The sequence below is a fragment of the Triticum urartu genome, chromosome 3 (assembly GCF_003073215.2).
Source record: "Triticum urartu cultivar G1812 chromosome 3, Tu2.1, whole genome shotgun sequence".
Taxonomy (NCBI): domain Eukaryota; kingdom Viridiplantae; phylum Streptophyta; class Magnoliopsida; order Poales; family Poaceae; genus Triticum; species Triticum urartu.
Window position 1 is genome coordinate 301423989 of NC_053024.1, and position 23570 is coordinate 301447558.

A 23570-nucleotide genomic window follows, 5' to 3' on the forward strand; every position below is an offset into this window, starting at 1 on the left:
TCATGCGATTGATTTGTTCATCGGGTCTCTACCAACTTCTATGTTCCAGAAATTTGTTCATGGAATTGGTAGGTGACGACTTCAAATTTTGCAAGAATCAGGGGGAGTATCTTCCTGAATTGTTCTGTTCAATGCATCATATTATACTCTTTTTCCCTTCATGAGTTTACTTTACAGGTTCTCATAAAGGTTTTTAATGAGGTAATATCAACATAAGATCATATGTCATACTTTCTGTTTTTCCCACTGGGGTTTTTAAGGAAGTATACTTAATATCGAGTTAACAGAGGCAATAATCATTATATGTTGGATCATTTTCTCCTTATTTTCCCACAGGGTTTGAAGGAGTTTTACCAACATATCCTACACTACTCATATATTTTCCCACAGGGTTTTTGGAGGAGACTATTCCTAGGATGTTCAATCGCAAGTACAAGGAAGGATTAGGAGGAGTGTTAGGATTTAATTAGTTTCCTTAATTAATTATGTAATCCTCCCTATGTAATGTTGTGTGCGGTTGATTTGGCAACCGTCACAATGCTCCCACGATTGTATAACCGTCCCCGACGGTTGCTCCCGAAACGCTGCCTCCTATGTCAGTTTGTAGAGGCAACGTTTCACCTTGTATAAATAGTTGATTATCAATGGAATAAAAAACACAGTTCGATTCATTTGCTTCTTTTTCGATCGCTCTCAGATTTTACTTCGAACAAAAAGAAATTCCATGTTTTAGTTGTTTTAGTAGCGAGCAAGCATATATGATAACAAATTTAACCCCCTTTAATAAAAATAGAGACTTGTCATCTACAAACATTTTAATTTGGTAGTAGAGTCCCATTTCAAGACCATGTCATGTTGAAAAAATGAGTATTTTTCAGTAATCTCCCGTTGCGCCAAATTGCGAACACACCATACGTGCTTTGAAAATATTCCATTTATCAATGTTGAGCAAGCACATATGGTTACTATTCTAACCACTATATAAACAAAATGAACGGGGGCTTGTATAAGGGTAACCAAAGTTCAAAAGGAAAAGGTGTTATATGTGTTGTTTTTCCGATGATTTGGGTCTTGGAACACCTGAATAGGCAAGCACAGTATTGCAAGTAAGAAAAAGTGAAACATCGTTAATAACTTGCCTCATATACATGATAGTTTTAGGCCATACAAGCAATAGGGAAAAGAAAAGCAGTCTATATGTGATGAAGCAAGCCTAAGTCAAATAGGTAATGCCCATACAACCAAATTCATTACAATGGATGGATTTCAGTCCTAAAACTGGAAAGTAAATATGCCCATACAACCAAATTAATTACAATGGATGGATTTCAGTCCTAAAACTGGAAAGTAAATATGCATAACAGAACGTGGTTTATACAACTTCATGAATATACTTAATATCCTGGCAGCACCATATCCATACTACTTGAGGAAGTAAATAATCAAATGACAATCACACATGAGTTGTAGGGTTTTATCGTTTCCACTTTACAATCCAAACAAAACTATATAGTTGATCTGCAAGTAATTACATGACACGACAATGGCTTCGACAAATATCCATCTTTTATGGCATAAACACATATATATTGATTACAGTCAGTAATGAGAAGTGATGGTAGCTCACTATAACATCGTCCACACCAGGAAAATATGGTAAAGCAGTCAGATCCGACGACAAATATGATATGAAAATCTTGGAAAGAGAACTATCTAGAGAACAAACTTACATGTAAAGATGTGTTATGGCCTGTGAAAATGGATAGTGTTATGTCACACTATTTGGCTATTGCTATAGAAAATCTGCTGCAACAATAAAAAGAAAAACTTAAAAATTGTGCTTATGCGCAGTATAATGCCTGGTCATCAATAGTTTGCATCAAATCTCAGCAAATGCTCTAAATACATATATCAGGAACTTCTTCTAATACTCTAGTAACATGATCTAAATTAGCCGATGTGGAATCCTTCAGAACTAATCAGCCGACATAAAGCCGGTGAAATCAATAACATAACAGAACAATAATTAAATGCTTAGTTTTACTTAAAGGTATTTTATTTACATATCTATAAAGCCATCGGCGCCTGACATTATCAAACTATAATAATCAGTATGCCACACTACACATTTATTTAACTTGCAATAGAACTTCAACAAACATATCAATTAATGGTAACTGGTGTATGCCGCGCAGAGAAAATTGCACTCTGGTAGAGCAACGACATGCTAGAAGCTAACAAAAGTATTACAGATTGACAATAAATAATAGATAGCTCCATCAGTACCCACCGTTGTTGGGACTATCAAATTAAAATTCCATATCTATCAGAAAACTGACAAAGCTTGAGGGCCTCTTAAATACGAAGAAACGGCATGTGCAGAGGGGCCATACATACTGATTAAGAAAACTCACTTTTTAGCAACCAGAATCCCTTCATTCAACGAAGGAGAGGTGGCGGCATGGTCATGGGATTTGGGCTCTGGAGCAGTAGGGCTGAAAATAGAGAAACCATACACATCATAACGATGATGTACTTCAACAGCCATGCATAGAGCAACACATCCTCGGCACCCTTCTCTTTGCCACTGCCAAACAGGAGCCGGTGTGAGGCGCCGGCCGGCCGGCGTCACCTCTCCCATTCCGCCGCAAATCTGTTAGCAATGCCTGACCTCCGCCCACCCTCGTATCCCCTCTCCTCTGCAACGGCTTGCTCTCTCCTCGATCTCAACTAATACATCAGGAAATATAAAGAATTAGTCCCTAAGCACCAAATGTACTGATGCAGCAGACACAGCTTCATATTATGGATTTTAAGTTCATCATACTTTGTTTGGAAAAACATTAGAATTTCATCAAAGGAAACAGTTTAAACTTAACTGTATTTGCTAGTCTCGAATTAAATTATGGGATTGACAAAAAGTTGTCACCATTAAGGATGGCAATTTTATCCATGGACATGGATACCCATGGATATCCAACCCGAATGGATAGGGTTTGGATATGCTTTTGTGCCCATGGGCAGCACCCAAACCCGACCCGATTACTCGTGGATAGGACATGGATATATCCAAACCCGACCCGATCGTCTGACATAACGAGCAATATTCTGCAACCCCTACCCCATATTCACATGTCCCACTATAATTTTATCCTTTATCTAAAACATCCAAAAGAAATTACACAATCCCCACCGTAACATACTCCAACACACCTTCTCATCCTATTATCTACACTCATTAAATTACTTGTTGTTGAGAATCGGTGCCATCTACTTGAGTTACTCCTCTCATAGCCCTAGAGGTGGCCACCGCTGCCAGCCGCTACCCCCACGTAAGGTGGATCGCTGCAGCAGCCACTACTAGCCTGCGACAACCCAACTCCATATCTCCTTGACCCCTCCGTCTTCGCTTTTCCACACACGCACTGATGCATGGCCGCAACAGTGGGACAATGCAAGGGCTATGACTGCATGGCAGGGAGTGAGCACGCCAATGCAGAGTGCACATTGTGCAATGAGTTATGTCTTATGTATAGGTCTTGAGAGGACCCGATGGATATCCAATGGGTATGGATATCCATCGGATTTGGACATGGTCACAATTTTTCGCCCATGGATATTTCATGGATGGGCTGGGACTGCCTTCATGGATATGGATATGGATTTGATATTGTTCAACCCGATCCAAACCCGACCCATTGCCATCCTTAGCCCCAGGACCTGCCAAGAAGCAATCACATTCTTGCTGAAGGAAAAAACCCTGGAAGAAGATATGCTTTTATCAATAGACGATCTTATAGGAGTTTACGCAAACCTGAGAGTTGTGAAGAAACGATAGATACTTGTTTGGCTTTTAGAATAAATGGATTTATCCGAACTTGGTTCGTTGACAAGAGAAATTCTGCAATGCTTGTGAGGATGACCGAGTGTTAAAATGCGAGATTCACTAAACCGTATAGAGGGTAATGATTTGGGTGCGGGATGGATTGATCACCATACCGACTTACTCTTATTATCCGCCTTGCTATATGGGATGGTAAATCTGAGTGACTTACCTATAGTAGAGAGACGACGATATTAAGCCTTGTTTAAACCTTAGAATGGTATAATCATTTTCCCTTGTACAAGGCAGCTGTTGCCAATCGTAGGTTATACGGTGAGGATCAACCCAGACCCATTTCCTGCAGGAGAAACCATAAATTGTTGACCACCATGAGATATTGAAAGTTGTTTAGCATTGGCGCCAGACCCGTCAGCTCAGAAGACCCAGTCTCGGAATAACCTTACCAAGAAGAAAGGATACAGAAGAATTGTGGTAAAGGTTATGCCACTACCGGAAGAGCCCAGAGAAGGAACTTTCCCGAGAATCTGAGAAGACCGATACTGTCAAGAATAAGGATGAAGTATATGAGTTTTGATGGAACCGTATCAATGCTTCTAAGGGTGGTTTGGGAGTTGAAAATATTTGATAAGGGGTGTTGAAAATATTTGAATTTCATTTGAAAACATTTCCAATTCTGAAACTTTATGCAACTCAATGAATTTCACGAGAGAAGATAAAATGACTTCTTCAAATCATATGAAATATGATTTGGGAGTTTCAAAGAAACTCAAATTTAAAATCCAGTTGAGATTATTTTTTCAATTTAGGTTATTTGAGTTTTATTCAAATTATTTTTCTCCAAAAATAAAATATATGGAAATTAGGGTAACATGGTTCCCTACAACAAAAAATTGGAGAGAAATACATTTGCATTCATTTTGGGATTTTTAAAATGATTTTTACTAGATTTTATTAGACCAGTAGCACTCTTTGAATTATCTGAATTTGTGTGAATTTTATTTGACTCTAGAAAAATGTTCAACTTGTAGAAAATGTTTTTCTGAAATTTTTGATATATTATATGCCTATATAAAATTATTAGTTATTTTGTTTTATTTATGTTTGTTGTCTGGAAAATCTTTATTAAAAAAAATTAAAAAAATAGAATCCCCGCCAACTGGGCCGGCCCAGCTCCTCAGCCAGGCCCAGCCCAGCTCGCCAACCGCCTCCGTCTCCGAGCTCGGGCTCCCGAGCGTGGCCGACTCCGCCGCCGCTGCCGATTCCTGGTTGGGCACGCCTCCCCTTGCCCCTCCTCCACGCCACCTCCTCTCCTCCCCTTAAATAGCGCGGCCCCGGGCCCCGCCTCTCTCTTCCCGCCGCCAAGCCATCGCCCGTGTCGCAAACCACCGCGCCGCCGCCGCCGGGGTCTGCGCCGCAGTCGCCCGCTGCTGCAAGCCACAGCCGCGCCTCGCCTCCGCCCAAAGCTCTCCACCAGCGCCACCGCCTTGCCCGCACCGCCGCCGCCCCCTGCTGCCTGCTGTCGCGCCACCGCTCGCTGCCACCGAAGAATGTCGTTGTCGCCTGATCTGCCGTCACCGCCGACGAACATCCGAGAACCGCGAATAAAACCGCCGGTAACCGCTGACCCGCCGGTTCATCCTGGTTTTTTTTCGGTCCAGTTTTCATTTAAAACCGAACGGTTTTCTTTTAGATAGATCTATTTAGAGAACGTTCGCTGGTTAGGTTTAGAAAACGAGCGTTCGCCTTTTAGTCTTTTCCTTTTTCTGTTAGTTTTAGACAGGGACTTCTTCGTAGATGTTTTATTTACAGTTTAGTCCCTGATCTCAAAACAATCACTACTTTTTGCTCGCTAGTCGGAATTGGACGAAACCAACGCCCACTTCTTCGTTATGATCTCCTCTATCCAATAAAACAACTTAAACATGTTTTTGAAATTTTAAAATTTGAATTAGGCCAGATTTAAATTCAAACTTTGTTTGTTCATAACTTGAGTTTCGTAACTCCGTTTGAGTTGATTCTTTTTGCAAATTAAAACTCTTGACCTAAACTTTCTGATAAGGCCAAATTCACATAATTTTGGTACTGTCAAAAATTGTTTTATGGTGCAAGAGTTATTTGCTTGGTTTTGATGTTTTCTGAATCGTCTTCTTCGATCTTTCTGATCTTTTGAGTGATTGCTTATGTGTGGTTACTACTGCTTGCCCACGATAGATTGACCAGAGTGTGACGAGTAGAACTATCAATAGTTTTGAGTGGGAATCATCTTTATCAACATTGCAGGCAAGTTCACACTTTGATCATATCCCTTTTCATACCTAATTTTTATGCATTAGTTTCAACCCTCAAACATTGCATGAGTAGGATTGATAACATGTGGGTATTGGAAAGTAGTTAATGAGGTAGGAACCTATTGCCCTGCATTCGAACCTTGGGAGTTACTATTACATTATGCTTATATTGCCATGCTATGCTCGTAGACGTGGATTGGGTTTAAGAATATTTCATGACAGATGTGAGATTGTTAATTAATGGTTTACTTAAGGTGGCAACTTTAACACACATCTGGGTGGATTGAGACACCTGGGTATTCTAGGATTGCCTGTTTTTTATGAACCGCCACCCAGGCTCAAAGGAATCATGAGATTATTCATGCTAGAAACTTTCGTGTGCAACCACAAGCTATTATGGGCTCTAGCATAGTTGATTAAGTTGTGTGAACTCTTACAGTGGTAGACTAGCAGATGTAGGGAAAAATAGGTGTAACGGTCTACCCGATCGTAAGGTGCTAGCACTTCTGAAAGACTATCTCTCGGTCATCCGTTTCTCAAACACATGTAGTGCGAGAAACCAAACGAAGGCGATCGAGTCTTGTGGGGAAAAGTGCGCAAACCTCTACAGAATGTATAAACTAATCATGGTTAGCCATGTCCCCGGTTATGGACATCTAGTTAAATAAAAATTATTCCTTTGCAGTAGGGAAAAATTGGATTTTCGCAAAATCCATATAACCATAGAGCTTTTCCACCAGCCTAATATGCATGTAGTGATAGCCATTGTTCATCATTTTTCTCTATGGTGTGAATTTGCCACATTCAATATACTAACCCTTTGTGGCTGCAACATCTCATATTGCAGGATTATCTTACGACGAGTAAGTGATATATTAGGGTTACGATTTCTACACTCAACTTTGCCATTGGTGTTGATGGGAATCCACAACCTTGTTACTTCCGCTATTTGGATTGAGGTAATAATATTTGCGTTACTTTTACATGTGATTTACCTCTGTTATAAATCCTCGAATACTGTGTATGTCAGCATACCGATCGAGGGATGACACTTAAGCACAGAGACTTGATCCATTCGAAACGGGTCGCTACAGTCATTCAACAGCTCAGTGATATAACTTGTCCTGCATTGAAGAACTTGCAAGCCAACGCAATTGCTCTTTTTAAGAAAAAAGCAATATATAATATAAAAATATACTGGATGGATTTCACCTGATGCATCAGGTCTGCAGTTATGACCGCGGAGTTGATGATCACCATGGTGAAACCGGAATCAATCACGGCCGAGTCAGCCGCAGGTGCTGACAAATCTGTCAGCCACGGCGTTTTAAACCAGTGTGGACGGGAGAGTCGACCGCGGCGTTGCAAACCGGTGCGGCCGCGAGAGACGGCCACGACATTGTAAGCCGGCACGGGAGTCCGTTGAGTAACGACGACCACCTGTGCCAAAAGATGTTGGCGTGCCTCCATCTTCGCGGTATAATATCACTTTTTGTCATAAATAATTGCCCTGCATAAACAATATTGCAGACCAAGGCAAAGATAAACTTGTTCTTTGACAAAAAAAACATGCGCTAATAAATCAAACTTAGATGGATAACACCTGATTTGTTTGGACGACGGATGATCCGTTTATAGCAAAAGCATATCAAAGATGCATCAAGTACTAATGCATGTAATATCTATAGTCCAGGGATATAAAAAGTAGCTGCTTCAGACCATGTGTGCTAGTTAGCTTGACAAAGTTAATTTTTCTTTTGTACCAAACACCTATCCTTGCCTAGCGAAGGCCAATAGTTTGTTCACTTTGGAACCAAATACGCACTAAATCATCACACATAAACTGGTTGAGTTATGGATGTGCCAAATAATTACTACAACACAGTAGCTCTGAAATTATTTCACAAGGAGTGAACAAAAAAAAGAATCTATTCAGAAGGAAAAAAGAATCATAGCCCATTCATACATAACTGTATATATAGATTCCTAGCCAAAAATTACAGCCTATACTAATACTGTAATACATGACTGGATATCAAGATCATCAGGATAAATAGTTTCCTTATAGAACCACGTATGGTTGTGCAGCTAATTAAACATCTAGATAAATATAAAGGATATACCTTCTTTTCATCTTTTCATCTGACAATCTCCCGTAATCAACCACACTTGTAATATCTTGAAAGGAGTTTGTGCCTGTAATTGGGAGGGTCTTGTGAAATGTTTAATCTAGTTATCCTTGCCTTCCTCTGTAGATAACCAGGTGCAGTACTGATCAAACAAAAAAAAATTCACAAGAAATGAAAAGAGGGTGCAACATTGCAAATAAAAAATAGAACTGACAGAAAATCAAAAGCTTTACCTAAACATTTTTGCATTTTGATGCTATAATTTATGATTATGTGTATGTGTATGTGTTCGTTGTCAACACCTGCCCGTTTGTTCTGGTGTGCCACATCCAAATCTTTACCTAAACATTTATTACCATGCCTTTTGTCCAAACGAAATTTGAATTCTCTTTGGTGTGGTCCGTTGAAATCTTCTCCAATCTCTTTGTTGCTTGAATGTTTCTCTGTTTGGGCTAAATCAGATTAGGGAAAAGATGGATCAACATGAGGTGCTGGAGCAGATTGGGAAGGGCACGTTTGGCTCTGCAGTGATTGCAGAGGCATAAGGCTTAGGAAGAGGCAGAGATGCTCCATGTATGTATTTAACTTGTGAAGTAAGCTCTGAACTGAATTGGAACCTATGACGAAATTGTGATTATTCATTTTTCCCTATGTAGGCTAGAGGCCATTAAGAAGGCAAACGACGTCGACAACCACTTCTCATAGGAGGTGCTCAACTATATATCTAAAAATCAAAACTAGGCCTCCTTTGGTTCATAGAATTGAAAAATCATAGGAATAGGAAAGTCGTAGGAAATGAGATGACATGCATCTCAAATCCTATGCATAGGAATAGAAAAGGAGATGCCCTTTGATTCACACCATAGGATTTTTTCCATTGAGTCTAGGCTAATGTTTATTTTCCTATGAAATGTGGAGGATAGGAAGAATTCCTCCATAGGAATAGGATTTCATTCCTACAAACCAAAGCGCTCTGAAGGAATTTTTCCTATAGAAATCCTATCCTATGAAAATCCTACAAAATTCCTCCAAACCAAAGGAGGCCTAAAAGTAAGTAACTTCATGATTTGCGACCTATGAGCACATACAAATATCAATAGCAGCTGAAAAGAAGTCACTCTCTCAAGATTCTTACCATATATATCCCAGCCAAACATCTTTGCTTCAAGCAAATCTTTTAGTCCTTTAGTCGCCGTCACAACTTCTTCAGTTTTTCACTGCAACACCTACATGGTGCAGGAAGCATAACTACCAAGTTATTGGAAGCAAGAAGGAAAGACAGTAGTATTCTAGCTAGATATTAGTAAAAGTGAAGTACCAGGTGTGTCAAGGCTAAATTAACAGACATTGAAGACTGAATGCGGCAAATCTTCTATCATACCAAACTGATGATATTATTTCTTTATTAAAAGGGAACATCCAAGGATGTGCTTGCAAAACCTTCCTTTGGTAGCCGTAGTTTGGTGCATAGACAAATAAAAGAGGTCACTGTCATAGTCAAAATGTACACCTACCATAAGAAAATATCGCGTTTCATGCCTTACGAACTGCGCTCTTTGTGAAGATAACAAAGTTTGGTATTGCTAAAAACCACAAAATTTGAAAGTGGGGTTATCAAGCACACTGAATAGAGTTTACGTAACTGAAAAATAATAAACAGAATATGGAAATAAGTGTTTTGAAACGTAGAATTTTGGAGCTGCAACTTTTGGAGCTGCACAAAAGATGCAGTTGAAGAGGAGAGCCCTAAATGAAAAAATCAAGCTAGCAAACCTGACCTGGTATATATCCCAAATTGACAGTAGCACCTACATACTGAAGCAACAAAATTACCGAAAAAATCCCCACAGAATGAACATGACAGATGAAGGTTGTGTGCTTCTCGAGTTTCTTTGCTTTCACTCCGTTTCTGTTGTAGCCAGGGCTGTCTTTCGAGTTTCTCTCTCCCTCTCCCTCCCTCCCTCCCACTCCCTCTCCTTCCCTCTCACTATCGCTGTTTGTGTGATGTGTGAGTGGTGGACTAAGTGAAGCAGAAAAACATACATGGCGCAAAATCCTAATTCAGACCAGTAATTGTTTGTAAATGAAGGCCTAAAGTTATAATCCACGTCAACCAGGAGTAAGTATACTTTTACAATTATAACTGGATGCAAGGAATGACACATTAAAATTGAAAAGCCAAGAGATAAAACATGTGAATGATCAATGTCAGCCATATGAATCCTACTTTCCGAAAACACAAATGAGACTACTATAAAAACATAGGAAGTACACTGGAATTAAGCTAAGAACACTAAAAACATAGGCAGTACACTGGAATCCCTTTCTTATGGGTATGAGTTTTAGATCACGGACAAACAAGTCTACAATACACTAAATAATCAGATTAAAGAACCAGAGATGATATATTGTTTGAAGTGAAGAGCACAATGAACACACCTGTCGAAGCTTTATTGGTAAGTACAATCTACAGAATGTGCACACAAAATCAACCAGCCGGTCGTCTCTTCTAACACACATAAAACAGATACACTATCTACTACCATGCCCTTCTTCAGGTAGGAGCTTCATTAGAAAAAAGGGATCCCATGGAACAAAAACTGGGTCATCGACCTTGACGATTTTCCCTTTGCCCTTTGCCGAAACAGTATCTTTGCAGACCAAATTTTGCCCAAAGTATACCTACAAAATGAGCTAAAAACAGGAGCAGTCGGCTCTTTGTTCTTCTACCGTTGAGAATATGTTGAAAGGGATGATTACCTTCGGTTTATTCTTGTGGCTTCAACAAGTCACATGATAAGAATATCACCATTGTTTTTGTTGGTTCAGTGCCAGGTGTTCTGTTGTCTTGATTAACGGTAGGAACCTGGAATCAGTAAATACAGAAAATAAGCATAGTTATTTAAATTGCCTTGTGAATGTTAACAAACTACTGAATTCTGGTGGTGTAATGTTTATATACGATACAATGAACCAGTTCATAATTATCAGTTTTATGAAACCTATCCCCATCACCCATACACTTCTCAATTACCTACATGTACATATGTACTTGTTGATTTTATAACTAAGCCAACTCACATATCAATTCCTAACTCACACTCGAATAATTTGTGCGCTACATAACTAAGACAACTCAGGAATTTACCCTTTTACTAATTTTGCTATGGAAAGAAAGGGAAAGAAAAGAAGCAAGCAATTTATACCACTACATGTTATCATGTTTATTTTCAGACATTGCAGAATTGAATTTGAAGCAAGGAGAGTACCAACCATAGCACCAGATCTGGATAACTTTACCTAGCAATGGTCGCATAAATTCACACCTTCAAATGTTAGCTTGTTTATCTGTATGGTTTCCACCGATCCTTATTATGGATGGCATCCATCCACTAAAAGACTGTCAAAAGGAACGATGTCTGCAAGAAAACAAGCAGTATAATTACATAAGGTAGGTAACTACAAAGCAAACTTGTTATCTTAATTCATAATATCTCAGGAAGAGAAGTCGATCCAAAAACACGATGTGTTGCGTGACAGCAATGCAGAATGTAAGGATACCATATATGGACTTGATCAAGATAATTAACTTCAAGAACTCCTTGCGGCCCCAGACTGGTTCGATATCCTTCCCACAGAGGAGAAGTGGGAACTGCCAATAGCCTTCAAAAGCAAAAGCAAAAACAAAAAAGTCAACATAAAACACACACACAAATGTTGTCCAACTTTTGAGATACTAACGTCTGATTCTGAATTATGCTATTCTAAAGTGATAGCTGATGAATTCGGTCAAAATTGTGCATTGTCTTCAGCTCCAATGGTTTGATTTCGAATGTTATAATAGGACACAAGTTTCCATTCATAGCCATGAAGTGGCAGTAATTGAACATAATTGGATAGGGATCTAGTTAACTCACCCCTGGAAGGACTTGCTCAATGTAACCAGTTGTGAAGCCTCGCTGAAGGACGTTGGGCTTCTCCGATGAAGCCAGCAGCGAGATGTTGGAGACCGCCTCGAGCGGCAGCACGTCGTCGAGCGTGTTGGATTGGTGGTGCGGGGCGACCGACGGCTTGAAACGGGTGACATGTCGTCTCCATTACTTCCTATGTATTTGAATGAGTTTAGATTGCTCCTAAAACCACTATCCTTCTGAGCTATCATGTAGTACAACAACAATCATCTTTTCTTGATATTACATTCAAAGGAAAGAAAGTAATAATTATACACACTTCTAATGAGAAGATTGTATTCAATGCAACATTTTATACCAACTACCAAATCTGGATAGGAAAAACTGTGTGCGCATACAGACAAATTTCAGCAACCTCGGATGATTAAAAATGCCAGGAGTGTATGAAATCATATATATCTACAAGCTATTCCAAGATTCAGGTAGCCCCTCCTCACCATCATCCTTCTAGAAAGTGCATAAACAGGGACTTATAATTAAGAAATTGCCACACATCAGTAAGCACGCACACATCACACACGCTGCAAGTAAGGCAGAACCGCGAGAGCAGAGACGATATGTCACGGTGGTGACCTGCAAACCTCATGTGGAGTATGGAGAGGAGGGAGAGGCCTACCTGGCTGGTGTCGCTCTTCCAGGGCACGGACCGGCGAAAGAAGATGGCAGCGCAAAATCCTTCCTGGGGTCGCGCACCGGAGGTGGGGCTCGATTGGCTGGCCATGGACGTTCTCATCCCATCTCCATGGCCTGTCTCCTCTCCTTCCTTCTCTCCTGCAGGGACGGATCGATGGGGTCGCTCTCTGCCTGGAGGTTCCCGCTGCCGCCGGAGAACCTCGCCTCCGTGCCCGCACGCCTCGTATCCGTCGAGATGGGTGAGATGCGGGAGGATGGAGGAGGAAGCGAGCCTGGAGGCGGCTTGGGGACCGGAGCGCTGCAGCTTCGACCCTGATGCCCCTTGCCCCTGTTGCCGGCGTCTCCCCGACCCCGTGGGGCATGCGCCGACTGGATCTCCAGCCTCGCTGCTCCCCCACGTCCGGAGGAGCTCGTCGTCACCTCGCATCGATCGATCCACCGTTGGGGCGCCCGGATCTCCTCTTCCTCATCTGGATCCTGGTCTCCTGCTTCGCACCATGGAGGGGCGTGCCTCTTGAAGAGGCCATGGCGGCAGCGGGGACGCGGTATGGCAGGTGGCGGCGGCCGGCGCGTTGGGGGGAGGAAGAGAGGGAGAAGGGAGGCGGCTGCATCGATCTGGGAGAGCTGGAAAGGGTAGGGTTTGTGCGGGGCGGTGACCAATGGGTGTGGCTCTCGCACGATCTCCCGCAAATGGCGCGACGTGCACGCGGCGTGCAGGGACAGGGTGCGCACGCACCACGAAACGGTTGACCCAGCCAACCAGCACATCGCATGAGCCCACACGTCATCCCTCGCGACGACCCACCGCTCGGTAAAAACGACTGGTCTGAATTCTAGCGACCATTCGACGGCCAAAAAGCAAAAAAAGACCTGGTCAACCCTCATCGAACGGACAGCGAACGAGCCGATCGAAGGAGCATTCTAGGAGCGAGTTCCCCAGTTTCTGTTTTGTTTTAAATTGCTTTTTAGTGCTGGTTGAAGAAGGCGAAACAAATCCGATGTCCGGCTCCACTACCTGAAGAACCAGTCATCCCGCGCTTAGCGAAGATGCTGGACCCGGCGCCTTATAAGGCACCAGAGAAGAAGGCTACACGAAAGGCCAAGGGGGTCAGGAGTGGCCCCCGCCGCAAGGGCACTTCGGACATGACGTCCGAAGACAAGACCCATTCCCCTGCCGCCGAAGACGACGAGGATGAGGAGGAGGACAAAACGACTCTCCTCCTGATGAGGGGAGGAAGAAGAGGGCGGCCTCCACAACTCTGGAGGCGGAGGCACCCAAGAAGGGGAAGCGCTCCCTCGCGGATAACTCCGCATTGGACGTCGACGACAGTCCGGAAAAACGCCCCCGCGCTAAGCCTCGGGCTGCATCGTAAGTATTAAGACTTGTATCCACCCATAAAGTTTCTCCTCTTTGCCGCAATTAAATGATTGGTTACGTTTTATTGTAGTCCGGCCCACAACAGCTCCCCGCGATCCTCGTCGGGAGGGTCGCTGGATTCCAAGGCAATGGCCAGCGATTCGCCGCCAGCTGCTCACTCCCCCCAGGCCAAGGATGATGCGGAGGTGATGTCCCGAAGGACTGTTCTAGGCGGGGGAGAGGCTCGGGGGGCGCCAGAAGGCGAAAATCCCATCGTCGGACACCAAGGGGAATTAGTCCCCATGGAGACTGGTGGGGAGGGCCGAACTCAGTTCAACCCTCAACCGGACTCAATTCCGGAGACCGAGGCTGCTCCGGAATCCGGCACGCGACCTCCTTCTGAAGAAGGGAGGATGCCCATTCCCCCGGTGACCCCTGTCCAACCAGGGGCACCAGATAATCTACTGGAAGCGCTGCGAGGCGCTTCCATTGTGGGCATGGTAATTGAAAGGGTTCAGTCTGCCAAGAGTGGACTAACCGAAGCCTGCAGCAACCTTGTAAAGCCCTCGATGCGGCCATATCTCCCACGTGTCGAAGCATGACTTAGAGGCATAACCGCATTGAAAGCAATGTCGCAAGTGAGGTAATCTTCACACAACCCATGTAATACAATAGGGGAAAAAATACATAGTTGGCTTACACTCGCCACTTCACACAGTTACATGAATAAAACATTACATCATCCAGATACAATCAAGGTCCGACTACGGAACCAAAATAAAAGAATAATCCCAAATGCGACAAGGTCCCCGATCGACCCCAACTGAGCTCCACTACTGATCAACTAGAACGAAACAACACAAAGGACAAGATCTTCATCGAGCTCCTCCTGAGCTTGGTTGCGTCATCTGCACGGACTCATCGGCACCTGCAAGCTGGTTTGGAAGTATCTGGTTTGAATGAAGAAGAATCTTGATCAAACCACCGTAAGAATTGAAAATGAACGAAGAGAAGATAAAGAAACACCGGGAAGAATTATAAAATGACGGAAGATGCTTGAGAGATTAGATTACATGGAACGAAGAGATCACGAGCCGATTAAAGATCACTTGAATGAACCACCGGAAGGGTTGAAACAACGAATAAATTAATATGATAAGAAAGAGAAGAATCTTGAATGAACCACCGTTAAGAATTGAAAATGAGACGAATAAAGATAACGAATCACCGAAGAATTAGCAAATGAATGAAGATTTCTCGAGGAGAAATCTAGATACATGAGAACGAAGGATCACGAACTGATTAGAGATCACTTGAATGAAGCACCGGTAAAATTTGGAGAATGATAGCTGAAAGCTGGGAATGAATAAATCTTAGATGATGGGCTTCGGATAAACAAACTGACTGAAAAGAATCTTGAATTACTCCGGATAGGTGAAAAGAATTCTCACAATCGAAATCAATTATGAGAGGAAGGCAACAAGCTAGAATCATGAATCTTCACGAGAACGGATATGATTGAAGAGAAAATTATTCCTTGGTCCTTAAATGTTGAGAATGACGATGAGAAACACCACCAAGAATTATTTAGACACTCCGGAAGAATCAAAACAAAGAGGTTGAGCCAACGATGAAAAGAATTCGACAGATCTTGGAGAAAAGCATTTGACTGATGATAACTCATTCTTACGTCAAACTTGGAAAAGAATTTAGGATAGCTCCGGGAAAATAAGAAGAGTCAGGTAAGATCCTGGAAAAAGACCTGTGGGTTAGGGCCCACTCAAAAGAAACACCATTGAATGATTTGAAAGAGAGGTTGCACCGGTTGAATTAAATGACTTGAATGAGATAACAACCTCGAAAGATCTTGAATGAATGCAGAGTGGAAAACACGAATCTTCTGAGATATCTTCAGCACTCCCGAACAAATGAATAGCGAGAAGTGAATGATTATGAGGTGCACCGGCATGAGAAGGTATTAGAAAGGAGAAAAAAGGTTATGATCAACAACAAAACTTGAATTGAATCCATCGGAGAAGAAAAGAATGGAGAAAGAAGAACGAGTAGAGCATCTTCATGAGAAACACCGGGTAAAAACATGAAGGAAAAAGAATGGAGAGACTTCCATCAATAAAATGGATACTTGAATAAGAAATCTGGTTCCTTGAAGAAAAAGGGTGGGAGGGAGGGAAAACAAAGGCAATTTGGGATGAATGAAATGAACACCGTTGAGAGGACTTGAGTTGACCTTGCGGATGTTGACAAAGATTGGATCCACTTGAAGAGAACCACGCCGGTACCACAAGATTGACATGACAATCTCGATGATCGAGAAGGATTGCATTCACGTAGGAGTATGAGAACACCGCTTAGGAACAGGCATGGAATCAACATTTGACTTCGAAGCAACTCGAATACCACAACTCAAAACAAAACAGAGGATTGGCTTGCAGAATAAGCCGGAACAAACATATGATAGAGATTTCGTCCGAAGTTTTCGTGGTGGGGCCTACACGGGCTCGATCGTACAACACCATCATGTACAAGGCAGTGCACATGACATACGAAGCGTCCCCGAGTCGGCATAGCCAAGGACTCTTTAAGACACAACGAGACCACTGTAAAATCGACCGTGGATAGGCGGACCACTAGACATCGAACCCCAATTTCATATCATACATCTGATGGAAAGATATCCTAAGAGCTACTTGAATTCCCACTTATAAACTCCCAAAATATTCCGGTTATGCAATCAGGTGTTGGGGATACAGGGGAAGCATAATATCTCACCCAAAACTAGCAAATCCTACATCCAGCTGTATCCATCCTTCAACACATAACCAAGAAACCTTCGGAAATCATCTACCTCAACCTTTGAAAAGCATCCGTTATACAAGTTATGGCGATACTCCCGAACTCCCGCCCCAGTACTGGGTGGCGTCGAGGTTATCTCACCAACGAACTGCATAAAAGAGATTTTCGATGTCGGCGTACTAAACTCATGTATTCCAAAACTGCAACGATAAAATTATGACGACAACACCTCAGAGCTCAACTCCCCGGGACACTTCCACAAAACCCCTGACAGGAGGCACCAAGACAATGTTCTCATCATAAAACCATCGAAACGATTCCAAGATACCCGCGTGATCCTAAATTTTTTTTAGTGAAATTTGAGAAGAGAAGAGTCAAAACTCTATGTCAGGATGCCTTACCAGAGCGATGAGGAGACTGGGAAGTAAAAAGAATTCCTAAACTCTCCGATATATAATTCCTAAATGACTCAAAACATTTTTCTAGACACAACTCGGCCGCTAAAAACGATCAAGCAATGGGGCTCCTAAGGTCGGGGAAGGCTCTGATTACCAACTTATAACGCCCTCGATGCGGCTATATCTCCCATGTGTCGAAGCACGACTTAGAGGCATAACCGCATTGAAAGCAATGTCGCAAGTGAGGTAATCTTCACACAACCCATGTAATACAATAGGGGAAAAAGATACATAGTTGGCTTACACTCGCCACTTCACACAATTACATGAATAAAACATTACATCATCCAGATACAATCAAGGTCCGACTACGGAACCAAAATAAAAGAATAACCCCAAATGCGACAAGGTCCCCGATCGACCCCAACTGGGCTCCACTACTGATCGACTAGAACGAAACAACACAAAGGACAAGATCTTCATCGAGCTCCTCCTGAGCTTGGTTGCGTCGTCTGCACGGACTCATCGGCACCTGCAAGCTGGTTTGGAAGTATCTGTGAGCCACAGGGACTCAGCAGTCTCGCACCCTCGCGATCAAGACTATTTAAGCTTATGGGTAAGGTAAAAGGTATGAGGTGGAGCTGCAGCAAGCGACTAGCATATATGGTGGCTAACATACGCAAATGAGAGCGAGAAGAGAAGGCAAAGCACGGTCGATAAAAGTATGATCAAGAAGTGATCCTAAAGCAACCTACGTCAAGCATAACTCCAACACCGTGTTCACTTCCCGGACTCTGCCGGAAAGAGACCATCATGGTTACACATGCGGTTGATGCATTTTAATTAAGGTCAACTTCAGGTTTTCTACAAACCGGACATTAACAAACTCCCATCTGCCCATAACCGCGGGCACGACTTTCGAAAGTTCAAATCCCTGCAGGGGAGTCCCAACTTAGCCCATGACAAGCTCTCACGGTCAACGAAGGAATAGACCTCCTCCCGAGACGTTCCGATCAGACTCGGTATCCCGGTACAACAAGACATTTCGACAGGGTAAAACAAATCCAGCAACACCGCCCGAATGTGCCGACAAATCCCGATAGGAGCTGCACATATCTCTTTCTCAGGGCACACTCAGATGAGACTAGCTACGAGTAAAACCAACCCTCAAGTTTCCCCGAGGTGGCCCCACAGGCAGCTCAGTTCGGACCAACACTCAGAGGAGCACTGGCCCGGGGGGGTAGAATAAAGATGACCCTTGAGTCTGCAGAACCCAAGGGAAGGTGGTAGGTTGTTAGTGCAAATGGTAAAACCAATGTTGGGCATTGCTGGAGGAGTTTTATTCAAGGCGAACTGCCAAGGGGTTCCCATTATTACCCAACCGCGTAAGGAACGCAAAATCCGAGAACATAACACCGATATGACGGAAACTAGGGCGGCAAGAGTGGAACAAAACACCAGGCATAAGGCCAAGCCTTCCACCCTTTACCAAGTATATAGATGCATTAATTAAACAAGATATATTGTGATATCCCAACAAGTAAACATGTTCCAACAAGGAACAAACTTCAATCTTCACCTGCAACTAACAACGCCATAAGAGGGGCTGAGCAAAGCGGTAACATAGCCAAACAACGGTTTGCTAGGACAAGGTGGGTTAGAGGCTTGGTTCACAATATGGGAGGCATGATAAGCAAGTGGTAGGCATCGTAGCATAGGCATAGCAAAAGAGCGAGCATCTAGCAAAGCAAAGATAGTAGTGATTTAGAGGGTATGATCATCTTGCCTGAAATCCCGCAAGGAAGAAGAACGAGTGCATGAAGAAGATAAACAGACGTAGACGAACGAATCCTCACAAACGCAACGTTATCGGAACCAACCCGAAGGAGCAACACCGGAAAGAAAGAAAACAATATAGTAAAACAACCATCACATAATCATGGCACGATGCACAATCAAGTATGATGCATGTCCGGTTTAAATATGCATGGCATGGCAAAGTGCACAAACAACACTACAAGTTAAGTGGAGCTCAATATGCAACGAGTTGCATATTGACGAAAACCACATGACTTATTTAGTTCTCTCTCGTTTATGTACCCAACAAGATTAAATGTTGTTAGCATGGCAAGAGGTGAAGCAAATGAAAACCACCTATCTAGTCAAGGTTAAATGAGGCCGGAAGCAACGAACAACAATTCCGAAAACTCCTCATGAGCATATTATAGATTTGGTACTGTTCTGCCCTAAACACAATTTTAGAGTTGATTAACATGCAAATAGAGGTCACCATGTTAAACTAGGCATTTTTCTACCCCATTTACCTATAAAGTTTGATAGATTTGGAGCTACGGTTGAATAGTTATGAATTAAATCATTTTAACATGGCATGGGAGTAAATTTAATCAAACATCATTTTAAACATTTTAAACATAGATGTAAATGACATATTATGAAACTACACAAAATTCTAAGCAACTTTCATGTATAAAACATTTTAATCCGATGCACCATTTGTGAGTTATTAAATGAATGAAGTGCAAGGTTTTTTTTCTGTAAATCTGGTTAACTCTGGATAAATGTACAAATCGTAGAACGGGAAAAAACATGCCATGGGCCGAAACTAGCAGGCCTAGAAGTGCATAGGGGAGGCGCTGGAGGGGCTGCTCACATCGGGCCAACAGGCCGAAGGGGTAGGAGGGTGGTGGGCCGGCGGGTCTGGGCCGCGGAGACGCAGCCCATGCGGACGCGGTCAACGGTGACGGGCGAGCTCTTCCTACTCGAAGCAGAGGCGGGAACAGGCGTGGCGGCGGCGGTGGTCCGGCGAGGACGTCGACGGGGCAAGGCGGGGAAGGCCGGGAACGAGCAGATCGGCGCGTGGGGAGCTCGGATCCGGCACCGGACGCGGTCAACGGTGACGGGCGAGGCCGAGGAGGCCGGCGACGAGCTCGGCGGTGGCTCCTGCAAAAATGGCAGCAGCGCATGGCTTAGAGTAGAGGAAGAGCAAGGGAGAAAGGAGATGGGGAAGGAGCAGGGCGGCGTGAACGGCCTGCTGGTGCTCGTCGGCGGCGTCTCAGGTGGCCGGCAAAGCGAGGCAAATCGAGACGGCGGCGGGGCTCTGGAACGAGGGGCTCCTCCCCTCAAACTAGATCGGGAGCGAGGAAGCGGGAGGCGCTCAGGCCCTGGATGGGCTCGGGCGGGCCCTGCACGGGCCTGAGCGGGCCGCGGTGGATGGGGGCGCTGGAGGGGTGACGTGGCGCATCATGGATGGCCAGGAGCGGCGGCGCTGGCGGCTTCTACCCTCAGGGACGGTGCCAAGTGGCGGAGAAGGGGCGGCCGGTGCTGAAAACGAGGTGGGAGGTGGCGGCTGAGGGTAGGGGGAGGCTAGGTTGCCTGAAATGGACAAGGGGGTATCCATATATAGCAAAAGAGCTAGGGTTAGGGGATTTAGGGGGGGTTTCGGACCCTCCGATCGCGATCTGACGGTCCAAAACGGAGGGGGGGGGGTTTAGGTGGGCTGCAAGTGGGTTGTGAAAAGAGGTTGGGCTGAGATGAGAGGAGAGGAGTGCAGCCCGGCAACTGTTTCCGGAGACCGAAAACGTCCGACGTTTTGACCGACTATAATGCCGCTATAGTTATCCGCTGGGGCGTCAAATGGACTCCGAACGCGATGAAACTTGGCAGGCGGTCTACTAATAACAAAACAACACCGCACGCCAACTTTCATCCCATTCCGAGAACATTTTCCGGCCACTTATAAAATACTATTTCGGACATGCCGCGGGCGCGTGCAAGTGTGTCTGCGCTCAGAACGGACAACGGAGAGAACGAGGAGGCCGGGACGGATGCAAGTTTTGGAAACATGATGATGCAATGCACATGATGACATGACAAGATGGAACACGCAAGCGAATGACAAGGCAACAACAACGAATAACTGGAGGACACCTGGCACATCGGTCTCGGGGCGTTACAAACCTGTTAACAGGTTTTGAGGTAAGCAGCGCAAGGAGAAAATCCCCATATAGACAGTAGCCCCTGCACTGTCCGGTTTTCGAAAAGAAAAATCAGACAGAGGATCAATCTCTTATTGCAGGAAACTAACTAAATATGTCTAAAATGTATGCACATGCGTTGCTGTTGGCCGCGGCCTCGCATAGTGCCGAAGTCTCTGGACTAAAGCAGAAACTTGCGGAGGCCGAGGAGGAGCTGGGCCAGGTGAAGAGGCAGCTCCAGGAAAGAGAAGGTAAGTGATAACCTATTATGGATTTGAAAAAGGAAAAGGGGAAAATGATATGCAATGATCCGAATACCATGATGTGAACAGAGGCGACGGCCGAGGTCGAGGCCCTGAAAGCGGCCCTGGTCGAAGCAGTGGGGAGGGCTATCAAGGAGCAGGCCGCCCGTAAGAGGCTCAAGGCTCGGGTCAACGAAGTCCAACAGGAGCTCCAGGACGCGATGAAAAAGTGTGAGACCTTGGAGCACAATGCGTCGGCTCAAGAGGCCGAACTTGCCGAGGCTCGCAAGAGTGCGGAGGTGGCTCGGATTGAAGCCCAGGGTGCCCTTCATGAGATCCAGGAGGCCAGGAAGATCGCGGCGGGTAAGGCGTTCAATATGCAAAGCAGGAGTGTGAAGAGGAAATTTCTTTTACTAACCCGGATTTGGAGTTCTCTAGGGGCTTTTGCTGATCTGCCACGCAGTGTGACCGACACTGCGGAGTTCTTCCGAGCCAAAGAAGGGAGCTCCATGGAGAAGCTGTTCTGGTCGCAATATTGTGCTCTAGAACATCTGGTGCCCTTCAGCGATCAGCTAAAACAGTTGGTCGAGCTGCACAGGGTGGCTGAACTGGCCATGAAGGATATAATAGTCCGGCTGTGGCCGGCCGAAGCTATTCCCAGCAGCTACTTCGGCCTCGTGAAGAAGCTCGTGGATGCCTGTCCTCGGCTGGATGTCATCAAGCGGTCCGTATGCATCGAGGGCGCACGTCTAGCCTTCTCTTATTGCAAGGTCTGGTGGGCGAAGCTGAACGCTGTCAAGCTAGCGACCGGGGGGGGGGGGCGCCGGAGGGCAAGGAGTACCGCACACCCGAGAGATACTTTGGTGATGTCTTAGAGGGGTCCTGCATTGTTGCGGATCATTGTGGGAAGGACACCATCTTTAAATGAATGTATTCGAGCTCCCTCTGCCTTGTATGATGAAACGAAAATGTTTATGCAATATAATGCTTGTTATGTTTTTAAATTTTTACTTCCTGTGCGGCCGTGCTGTATGAAATCTGAGGGTTAATCAGTCGTCGGCTTCTGCCCCCACGTAGGTAGTACGGGGGTGCTCGGGATGGAATCTAAACAATCTTGATCCAATTAGATGGTCCTTGAAGGGGTTGTTTAGCGCAAAGAACCAGGCAACCAGACTATGTGGTTGTAACGCCCTCACTTAGCCATAGGAGTGCGACAATAAAAACATGGACACAGCCCCTAGTATCCGAACTAGAGGGCTATAAGCGTCTGATCGTGAAGTACCAATCCTTCGCGTGATGCGAAAGAAATCTTCAACGATTTGCAACCTTCGAACAGCTGACCAGCTCTCGCCGCATCATGATAGTCAATTTTTGGCTTTCACTACCGAGGCGCTCCTTTGGATAAACCAAGGCACAATCGCAGTAGTTCTCCCTTTACTACCGTAGCCGATGTAGTGGAACGTAAGGTAGCAAGCACAGGAGCCGGGAAACCCAACTATTGACCAAAGACATGATTCGGAGCCAATGCATATAATGCTAAATTCGGGGTGTCGAACTATACTTATAAAAAGTGTTCAGACTTTTGCTGCCGTAATGTGGGGTGCTATGAAGCCCCTGGCAAGCATCGATCGTACCGAAGTGTACAGGTGCTACCTGATAGGATTATCCACGGGGGAGCTGAAAAAGGTAAAAAAGAAAGAAAACAGAATAGGTACAAAAAAGTTGGAGTCCTACAGCTCCAGCCGCAAACTATTCTCAATGTAATTTAATTAGTACGTCAAGGCGCATTTATACATGTAGTGCGATAAGCAACAGGCTATTTGACATGCCGAAACCAAGGGAGAGCTGCGTGTGGGTCCTGAAAAACAGGTAAAGTTATCATTAATGGAATCACCTAAA

At 44.3% G+C, this 23570-nt stretch overlaps 1 long non-coding RNA gene across 23 annotated transcripts; it reads right to left on the bottom strand.

The window, feature by feature from the left end:
• Positions 1 to 916: 916 nt before the first annotated feature.
• Positions 917 to 13582, bottom strand: LOC125543873. Of its 23 annotated transcripts, none has more exons than XR_007298960.1 (10): positions 12849 to 13580; positions 12179 to 12365; positions 11823 to 11924; positions 11562 to 11680; positions 11022 to 11127; positions 9397 to 10955; positions 7128 to 8403; positions 2415 to 2730; positions 1731 to 1803; positions 917 to 1080 (listed from the first exon to the last, which is right to left on the bottom strand). It is a non-coding gene; the product is annotated as an uncharacterized LOC125543873 (long non-coding RNA). The 23 variants fall into 23 exon arrangements; XR_007298962.1 differs by having other exon boundaries at positions 1731 to 1806; XR_007298953.1 differs by lacking the exon at positions 917 to 1080 and adding an exon at positions 1332 to 1626.
• Positions 13583 to 23570: the final 9988 nt, after the last annotated feature.